This window comes from Micromys minutus (genome assembly GCF_963924665.1).
Source record: "Micromys minutus genome assembly, chromosome: X".
NCBI classification, from domain to species: domain Eukaryota; kingdom Metazoa; phylum Chordata; class Mammalia; order Rodentia; family Muridae; genus Micromys; species Micromys minutus.
Window position 1 is genome coordinate 16,763,253 of NC_137970.1, and position 10,200 is coordinate 16,773,452.

Below are 10,200 nucleotides of genomic sequence, written 5' to 3' on the forward strand. Positions count from 1 at the left end.
AGTTGCACTGACATGACCCCACACCACTCTGTCCTCAGAACACACTGCCCTCTCCTGGCTGCTCCTGTCTCCTGCATTCACATCCTCACTTCTTGCCATGCCTCTTTAGGAACCTGAGCTCCCATGATCACGGACACTCTCTGACCTCTGCAGGCACCTACAGGCACACGCATCCTCCCTGCCTGGGCTCTGAAGGGAGCTGAACTCACATGTCCACTGCCACCCTAGTCTCTTCAGGCATCTGCTCTCACATACTCAACTTCCCTAATCTTCCCTCTGTAGGTACCTGAACTCACATACCTGCCTACCATATCCCTCTGGCCCATGCCGTCATGTTCATTCACATGACTGCTGCCCGCTCTGGAGGCACCTACACTAATGTATCTGCTGCCCCACAGTTCCATGTGTAGGTGTGTGCGTTGTCATGCCAAATGGCCTGTGTAGGCACCTGCACCCTCTTTTATACCCTCTAGTCACCTGCACTCACGTGACCACTGCCCCCCCACCTCTACAGGCTCATACCCTCATACCCACTGTCTCAGGTAACCTCTGCACTCACCTGCACTCAAGGGCCCAACTGCACCTCTCTGCCTTCTAGAGACACCTGTATTCATTTACCCAAAGACTGCCTGCTGTGTGCAAGAATCTGTCCTACCATGTCTACTTGTCAGTAGTCTAACAGGTCTTGGTCTGAAGTTACACTCACATGCCCACTGCCCTCTTGACATCTGTAGGTGTGTGCATTCAAATACCCACTTTTCCACTTAGCCCTCTGGAGGTCCCTGCACTGAAATGCCCACTGCCCCTCTCTGGCCTCTCATGCACCTGTTTACATGGTCACTTCCTGCCTGGCCTCTGCAGGAATCTGCACTCACATGCTCACAGCCAACCTCTGCTCTGTGGTCACACCTGAACTGCCATGCCCACCGATCCTCTCTGGCCTCTACAGGCAGCTGAAGCAGCATGCCAACTTTGCCCTCTCTCACATTCCCACTGCCTCTCTTTGGCCAGGCAGCTGCCCTCACATAGCCACTGCTCTCCTCTGGCCTCTGCAGACTCTTGCACTTGTTGGGTCAGGGTGGAAGCCGAGAAAACCCACTTCAGACACAGAAGCTCTAAAATGAAAGCTTTATTTTCTGAATGCTAAGGGAGGTGGCCAGTTAGGAATCTAAACCTCGCCCAAGAAGGAAGATGCTGCATTTGAATAGAATGGGAACATAAAGCCGAGGGGAAGCTGTGCGGAGCTGCCGTTATCCAATTGTAGTTTGATGTAGTGGGTGAAACAAGGGAGTACCCGTTGGAGCCTGGGCGATATCTAGGGCACCTGGCTTCAAGGTTCTTAAGTCATTCTTTTAGATATTAGGTCCATATCTCAGAGTGATAAGGGGACAAGGAGTGTGTCGGCTGCTTGTGAATTTGTTTGACCCTGCCAGCAAGTTGGAGAAGTTGTCCTTGAGATGTCTGAACTCAGACAACTGTTTACAACAGAAGTTGTTCAGCTATAAAGAAGTCCTCAGATCCCCGAGGGCCTGGAACCTTAAATATAGTTTCTCCCAGTGATTAAATAGATATGGATATGAAATGGTTGTACTTAGAATATGTTTCTTTTGCTTGTTCCCAACACACTCATATGTCCACTACTCCTTTCTGCCTTTTCCCGGTACGTGCCCTCACACACCCACTGCCCTCTTCTGGCCTCTGCCAGCACCTGAAGACTCTCTCACACACACCTCATACATACACACATACATGTGTGTGCCACATGTGTGAGGGGGTCCTCAGAACCCGAAAGAATGTGTCTGATATCCTAGAGATGGAATGACAAATGACACAAGCTTGGGTCCTTAAGGAAGAGCGGGAAGGACTTTTAAGCACTGGCTCATCTCTGTATCCCCATAAAAGAAAATATCCAACAAAATAATAATACAGTATTGATCCATATAGTCTGATCAGCACCTGTCTGGGGGATCCCTCTCCTCAGGAAAGCTGATTTACTTGAAACTATAATAAGGAGCCAGGAGAGCTAACTTTGTAGCCTCTCAGTGAGATAACGTACCTTAAATTTCCAGAAGTCCCTTTACCAATTTGCTGCCTTACAGAGCTTCCACCATGCATCACTAAGCCTGCATGTGTTTCTGACTTCTAACTCAAAAAGCATCACCTGTTCTTTCCTTTCCTTTCCTTTTGTTAAAATTTGCTTAAATCAGCTTTTCCTGATACTCTGGGCTTCTGCATACATTCTCAGAACCAAGCTCCATGCACTCCCCTTCCCATGATACAGTGGCCTGCTGACTTCCATTGCTGAACAAGATGCCCCTTGACTAAAAGTTCAAACCATTTTCTAGGACTCGCTTTTGTTCTACCAAAGCTCAACTCTATTTCCCTTAAGCTTTCACACAAAGTTATATAACAAATCTCACCCTCTTATTACGTGTGAATTGAAATCCTTTAAGTTTACAAGACAAAAAAACCAGAAGCCGCTGGCCTAAGGATGTATTTTGTGGCCGTAGTGTCCTTAACCCTTGTCAACTCAATTATGCTCACCCGAGGTGAGAAAGAAAACTTCCATTAGGTTTCTTGAGGATTCCAGTTGCTCCACTTCACTAACTTTTGTGTGACAATAAGGGGACAGGATTTCTTTATTAAAGTAAGAATGGAAGGAAGGGGCAAAGCACTGAATAAATTTATTTTATTTTATGTTTTACTTATTCACTTTACATCACACTCACTGTCCCTTTCCAGTCACCTCCTTCCCCAATCCTTCCCCTCCCCCTTCCCTCCTTCTTGATTCAAAAATTCTGTTATACTGTTACAGGGATTATCAACTTTGGAAACTATTGGGGATGGACCCTACCTCTAGTTTGTTTGGTAACACTAGAAAGGTAAATATCAATCCTGCTACTCTTTTTAACTGCCTTATAAAAAGATGGGGGTATTTGGGCTTTGTTGTGGTCCAAAGCAAAGGTACCTCCTCTAAGTCCAATGAAGAATTTTAAATCCCAGTTCCAAATCTAGCCTTGGGTGGATAGCTGAAATTCTAAACTTCCAGAAAGCATTGCATATCTTCCTTTTAAGAGTTAACATAGCCAAGGAGTTACCTGAAGGTGCTAAAGATTAAGGAGTACTAATCGGTCCTTTAATGGCATGATTATTTTTCTTTCCTAAAAGCTTCTCCATTGTTGCATCGAATTGCAGCACTTCCACAGGTATCTGGAAAACAAACAAACAAACAAACAAACAAACAAAAAAAAAAAAACAAACAAAAAACCCCACAAAAACCTGCGTGTTTGATTTCATTACCTGGCACAGCGTGACTTTCCCCTTTTGTTCTTTCTATCTTTCCCTTTTGAATACTGATCAAAGACTGGAGAGGTTTTTCTTATGCTCTGCGCTTTTTGCTGTTTCTCTGCTCCAATACCCCCTCTGCATTATGGCTGCATACTAACTAGGTCAATTGCAAAGGGGCCCCCCGGCCCCCTTTCTTCCCCTTCTCCATCACCTTCCTCCAGGCACCAGCCAACATCTACACCTTGCCTGTCTTGTTGTTTTTCTCTCAGATGCTAAGGGACATTTCCTCAAGCTTCTGTTTGAGTCTGCTTTAAAATTCTTTATTTAATGAGAAAAAACCCCCCAAAGGGTGTTTTCCTTGGTAACAATAAGCTTCAGGTATTGTGAAATACACACACACACACAGTTGTTTCATATTAATTAAAAATGCATCTGAAAACTAATTTCAAATAGAATTTTCAATATGCTGTATCTGCCAGAGTTGCAAAGTATCACATTACATAATTATAACACCGTATACATAAATTGCATAAAAAGAGTATTTTCTGTTATGAACATAAATGTTCAGTTAAATGGTATAACGAACAAAGACTCAAAATCTAATATTGTCTGTGAATAAGACTGGTGTTATCTTTATAATCCTTCAGTGTACACATACACATATACACACATATGCACACACATCAAATTAGAGATTAAATGTCCAATATCATGACATTACTTACAACAAAAGATACATGTCGATACAAAAGTTTCTCAGCTCAAAGAAGCTGGAGCACAATATGGCCCAACATGAATTTTCCTTATTGCAAATCCAAGTTTCAACATAGTAACAGATTAGTGAAGTTTTTTAATAGGAACAGAATAAAGAAAAACATTAGTTAAAATGCTTGTGGAATGTGTTGCTGGTGCCAGGCATGGTGGTGCACACCTTTAATCCTAGCATTCAGTAGACATAGGCAGGGTGAGTTTCAGGTCAGCCTGGTCTACGTATGAATTTCAGGATAGCCAGGGCTACAGAGTAATACCTTGTCTCAAAAATAAACCAACCAACCAATTAAATACCTTGTCAGAAACAATAGGTAGGCAAAGTGGGGACATCTCTGCTGTAGGTCTCAGATACTGTGTGATAACACTCTTAGCTTTTGAGTTGGTAGAAGCTAGTGTTCCTCAAACTAATATATTCCAAAGGTTTGAAGTTATAGTGATAAGGATTTGTGCCGTATACGGACGTAGGCAATAAATGGCTATTTAGGGCCCTACAGATAATCCAAGATGACTTGCAATTAGGCCCTGGACTTGCAACATTCCAACCTCCATGGTCACTGACATTTCAGGCAGTCAATCAGCCTTTGAAGACTGTTCAGGGAAAAGAATGGCTTTTCCCCCTAAAACTTTGAAATCTATTAGCAACTAATCCATCAGGAAAATTAGCTCATATCAGGTGTGACAAAATATACGTATATTCTGTATGAATGGAAGCCCAGTATTCAGGAAGAAGTTTCTCTATATTCAGACCAATCCTAAAATTAATTTTCTTTCTTTATTTGATATTTGTAGGGGGCTGGAGAGAGGGCTCAGAGGTTAAGAGCACTGGCTACACTTCCAGAAGTTCTGAGTTCAATTTCCAGCAACAGCATGGTGGCTCATAACCATCTACAATGTGATCTGGTGCCCTCTTCTTACATGCAGGCATACATGTAGACATAATGTTGTCTACATGATAAATAAATAAATAAATAAATAAATAAATAAATAAATAAATAAATAAACAATTCGATATTTGCTTAGCAAAATTCAGTTTACAAATTGTCTGGGTATTCGATGAAAGCATATTTTAACACTTCAGTCACCCTTTATTTTTCTTACAAATCCTGTAACAGGATTTTTCCCTTAGCATACATTTCAAAAATTAAGATTTGAAAGCACCAGATTTAAATCATTTCATCAAGGAGAATGTTCATAATGAGCGTGTCAATTAGTTAACACTTCAGGTGAGTGAGCACAATGTATAGTCCTGTTTAAGTTCTTTTTTCAGTATCAAATTGTCATAAATTTTTCTAACTGCTCTATCAAAGCAAAAGAGAAAAAAATCCCCATTGCAGAAACAATAACCTGCTATGCCTGTTAATGTAGCTTGAAATCATACCCCAGACATATTCAAATACACACACACATTTTATTCTAATTTTTATAAATTAATTCATTTTTAAATTATCCTATTAGCTATTATAATTGGCTTTTCAGACAGAACAAGTTACAATTTATCATCCCCTCTCCTCATCTCCTACATTCTCCTGTGATTGTCTGTTCCACGTCACATGTGGCCATTCGGACCTCTCCACCTTCCTCAGCACATCTCTTCATCCTCTCTCGTGATTTCCAGTGTTTTAAGCTTCATTTACATTTATACTTGACTATATACATATAAAACACATATACGGCAGAATCTGCATAAAAGATAGAACACACACTGGGATTCTTTCTGAATTGGGGTCACCTCAGTTAACACAATACTTTCCGCTTCCACCCATTTTCCTGCAATTTTCATTTTCTTTACATGAGAAAAATTCCATAATGAGTACATATTTTTATTATTTAACTCCTCTGTTGATGGGCATCTAAGTTGATTCCCTTTCTTTGCTACTCTGAACAGAGAAGAAATAAACATGTATGCATGTGGAATATCTCTGTAAAATGACAGAGTCTTTCGGGTAGTGTGGATGGGTATGTTTATTGAGAAACCATCATACTCCCTTTTGAAACGGCGATATTAGCTTGCACTCCCACAAGCAATGAGTAAGGATTCCTCTTTCCTTGCCTTCTTACTAGCATTTGTTTCCAAATTTCTTGATGATGGCCATTTTGGCATGGTTGAAATGATAGCTCATCTCAAAGTAGATTTCATTTGCATTTCTCTAATAGCTAGAAACATTGAACACTTAAACACAATTCTGTTTCGTTATTTTTTTTTCTTGTGAGATCTATTCATTTCATTAGTTCATTTGTTGACTAGCAGTTTTAACTTTTGCACTTTCGTGGGGCTTTCTCAATCCTGAATAAATTAATAGCCTGCTCTCTGAAGTATAACTGGCAAAAATACGATGGTATTTTTTTAGGGGGTATACTTCATAAAACAGAAGAAAAGAATCCAGAACCTACCCTGCTTGGATGGGCATAATCTGAGGAGCTCTCCTGTTGTAGTGATACAGGCTGCAGCTATGTTTACGACAAAAAAACCACAGACAATTGGCACTGTATTTTTAGTGACTAACAGTTTGGGGAATATAGAAGATAGAAGAGGTTTATTACTGAGTACTAGAGATCGCCCTCAATGGTGAACGTGGACAATAGCCTAAGGAACTCTTGTGCTGACCTATACATTTGGGTGGGCTTAACACTATTCATGCTTCAGAGGCTCGCACTGCCCCAGAAACAACTCACAGACTGTATGAAGTCCAAGAAATAAAGAAAACAAAACAAAACAAAACAAAAAATATCTTTATACAACAAGAAAACTTTGACTATTTCCACGTTACATTTTGTTTTACATGTACTTTATGCTCATTGTAACTATTAAGTTTTCAATGCATACTATCAAACCTTTAAAAAAAATCAAGTACTGACTAAAAAATATATTCATACAGTTTTATGTAAAAATTATTTTAAAATCTGAAAAAAAGTACTGACAAAAATGTATTGTATAATTTTATGCAAAAAATGCTTAAAATCTATACATTTATCTTTGTTTTGTAAAATAAAGTTGTTAAAAAAAACAGAGCCTGCAGCTAGGGCATATAATAATTTTACATAAAAATTCCATATAATAATTAGAAAATGGCTAATGCAAAGTATCAGCCAGATATTTAAATAGGATGTCCAAAATGAAGACACTCTAATAGGAAATTTATTCAGAGTTATTTGACATGCATTAAAATCATCAATTGGACAATAAAGAGTTCACTGAGTGATTAAAAAAATAAAATAAAATAAAGTTCTTCAATTAAAAAAATTTTCATACATTTAGGCAATTCATTTATTCAAATAACCCATCACTACCTCCTCCCAGCTCCCCAAATGTCTCCACATTGTCTCAATGTCAAATTCTTGTCCTCTTTTTAAATAACCTTGAGTCCAATTAGAGTTGACAATATGCACTTGTGTGTGTAGCCATCACGTGAACAGTTACACCATTTTCCCCAAAGGAGAGTGACCCTCCCTCTATAGCCAAGAAGTGCTCAAAGCTCTTCTGGTGGCTATGAGGTCTCATGTATCTTTCCCCACTTATACTGAGATTTTGACTGGCTTGGCCTTGTGCAGCCTGTGTATAGGTAATCACATCAACTCACAAGTTGATGTGTGTAACAGCTGTGTCATGTCCACAAATCATAATTCCCCAGCCTTCCTTACCACCCACTCGTTCTAACATTCTTTTTTTCCTTCCTCTTCTGTAATGTTCCCTGACCTTTGGGTTTGAGAGGGTGATGTAGACAAACTGAGCAGTAACAGGCATTTATGTTCAGTACTTTAACCATTTATGAGTCACTGAATTATCCACTGTCTGTTGAAAATAGAAGCTTCGCTGACTAAAGTTGAAAGTAGCACAAATATGTGGGTATAAACAAATATCGACAAGGCAGTTTAACAACATGACCACATAGCAAAACAGTAAGAATAAGTTCCCCACTGGGGCCTACGACCTCCCCAGTCATGGGCTTTTGTCTAGGCATTTGAAAGAGATCTTTAGAAAGAAGGGCAGGAGAGAAGGAAGGGAGACAAAAATTACAGATGGTAGCAGAAGATAGAGACAGAAATATGTCAACACCAGGATTACCCTGTTCCAGGCATTCCACTAGAGCAACCATGGTGAGATGCATTAAAGTAAAACCTGCTAAGTTCCAGCACTGGGGAGGCAGAGGCAGGTAAATCTCTGAGTGCAAGGCCAGTATAAACTACACAGCAAATGCTAGGACATCCAGGGCTACACAAAGAGACCCTGTCTCAAAAACAAAACAAAACAAAAGCTGTTTGTGCCATCAACTTGGTAGCCCCCAACTATGTGCGAAGTATGCTTTTTGGAAATTCGAGGTAAATGTCAAAGGATGATGTGCTGAAACCTCTACAGTGAGGAAGTAACTGATTTGGAACCATACAGTATTTAGCATAGAGGAAACCTGGATAGGGCCAGACTCTGGCACAAAGACACATACAGAGGTTCCAAACAATGTAATGCACATTAGGAGAGACATCACAAGAGTGGAGGCCATGCTCAAGGCCTTATCTATAAAGAACCACAGGAGATGTAACTAGAATCTGTGGTTCAATCTGTTAAAGTCTTCCACTGATGGGACTAGCATCTATGATAATAAGAAAAAAATACTTTGTAAACTACAAGATGAATACCAACTTATATATGAAGGCACACAATCAGGGTCACAGCAGGTCTCTTAAGTTAAAAGCTAACAATGAGTGGAATGGTGATTTCAAATTCCAAAAGAATACATCTGCCAACTCAGATGACTTATTTCATTGAAACTGTCTTAGCCAAAAGAGAAAGCAAAATATTCAATGATTAAAAACAAGCTAAAGTAGTTTAAAACCACCAAGCTAGCTCTGCACGAGATATTTACATGAATCCTTCAGAATCTAAGGAAAGATTAACATACCCATGATGCTACAGGAAAGAACAAATCATGCTAGAATAGCAAGTAGTTAAGTAGATGAGGAGTAGGAAAACACTAAATCCTGTGAAATCAACAAAATGAAAGGTTACACCTTTGCATAACAGATTTGAATATTAATGGTCTTAATTTTTCAATCAAAAGATATAGACTTCCGGAGAAGTTTAAAACAGAAAATGCATCTATGTGATGTTTCTAAGAACTATATCATCATAAAAGGCATATACTACCTTAGGATAAAGGATCGAGAAAGCTACACAAAACGAGGAGAACTAAGAAAAGGTCAGGTATTGCTGTGCTAATACACAACAAAAACAAGACTTCTGACCAGAATTACTCACTTCATACTGGTTCAAAGAAAAATAATCCATCAAGAGAACATTCTAAACATACACACGGAACAGAGGCACAACGATTTTCACAAGGCAAATGCTATGAATACAAAGATGCAGATTAATCTGCAAACACAAATACTTTGTGACCTTCACATAACACATTCATCAATAGATGGAACATGTCAACAAAAATAAATGGGACATACTGAACTAAATGATAAATTAGAATGAGTTGACCACATAGAAAGTTTTTATTGGATTCTTTTATTTACAATTCAAATGTTATCCCCTTTCCCGGTTTCCCCTCCAAAGATCCCTGTTCCTTCCCCCTCTTCTATGAGCATGCTTACCCACCCACCCTCTCCTGCCTCCCCGCCCTGACATTCCCCTACACTGAGGCATTGAGCCTTGGCAGGGCCACAGTCTTCTCCTCACATTGATGCCAGATAAGGCAGTCCTTTGCTACATAGGCATCTGGAGCCATGGGTCTGTCCATGTGCACACACTGGAAGCTCTGGTTGGTTGATATTGTTGTTCTTCTTATGGGGTTGCAAACCCCTACAGGTCCTTCAGTGCTTTCTCTAACTCCTTCACTGGGGAACCTGTTCTCAGTCCAAGAGTTGACTGCAAGCATGCACTTCTGTATTTGTAAGGCTCTCAGGAGACAGCTATATCAGGCTCCTGTCAGCATGCAGTTCTTGGCATCAGTAATATTGTCTGGGTTTGGCAGCTGCATATGGGATGGATCCCCAGCTGGGGCAGTTGCTGGATAGCTTTTTTTTTCAGTCTCTGTTCCACACTTTGTATCCGTATTTCTTCCTGTGGATATTTTTGTTCACCCTTCTAAGAAGGACTGAAGCATCTGAACATTGGTCTTCTTCCTTCTTAAGTTTCAT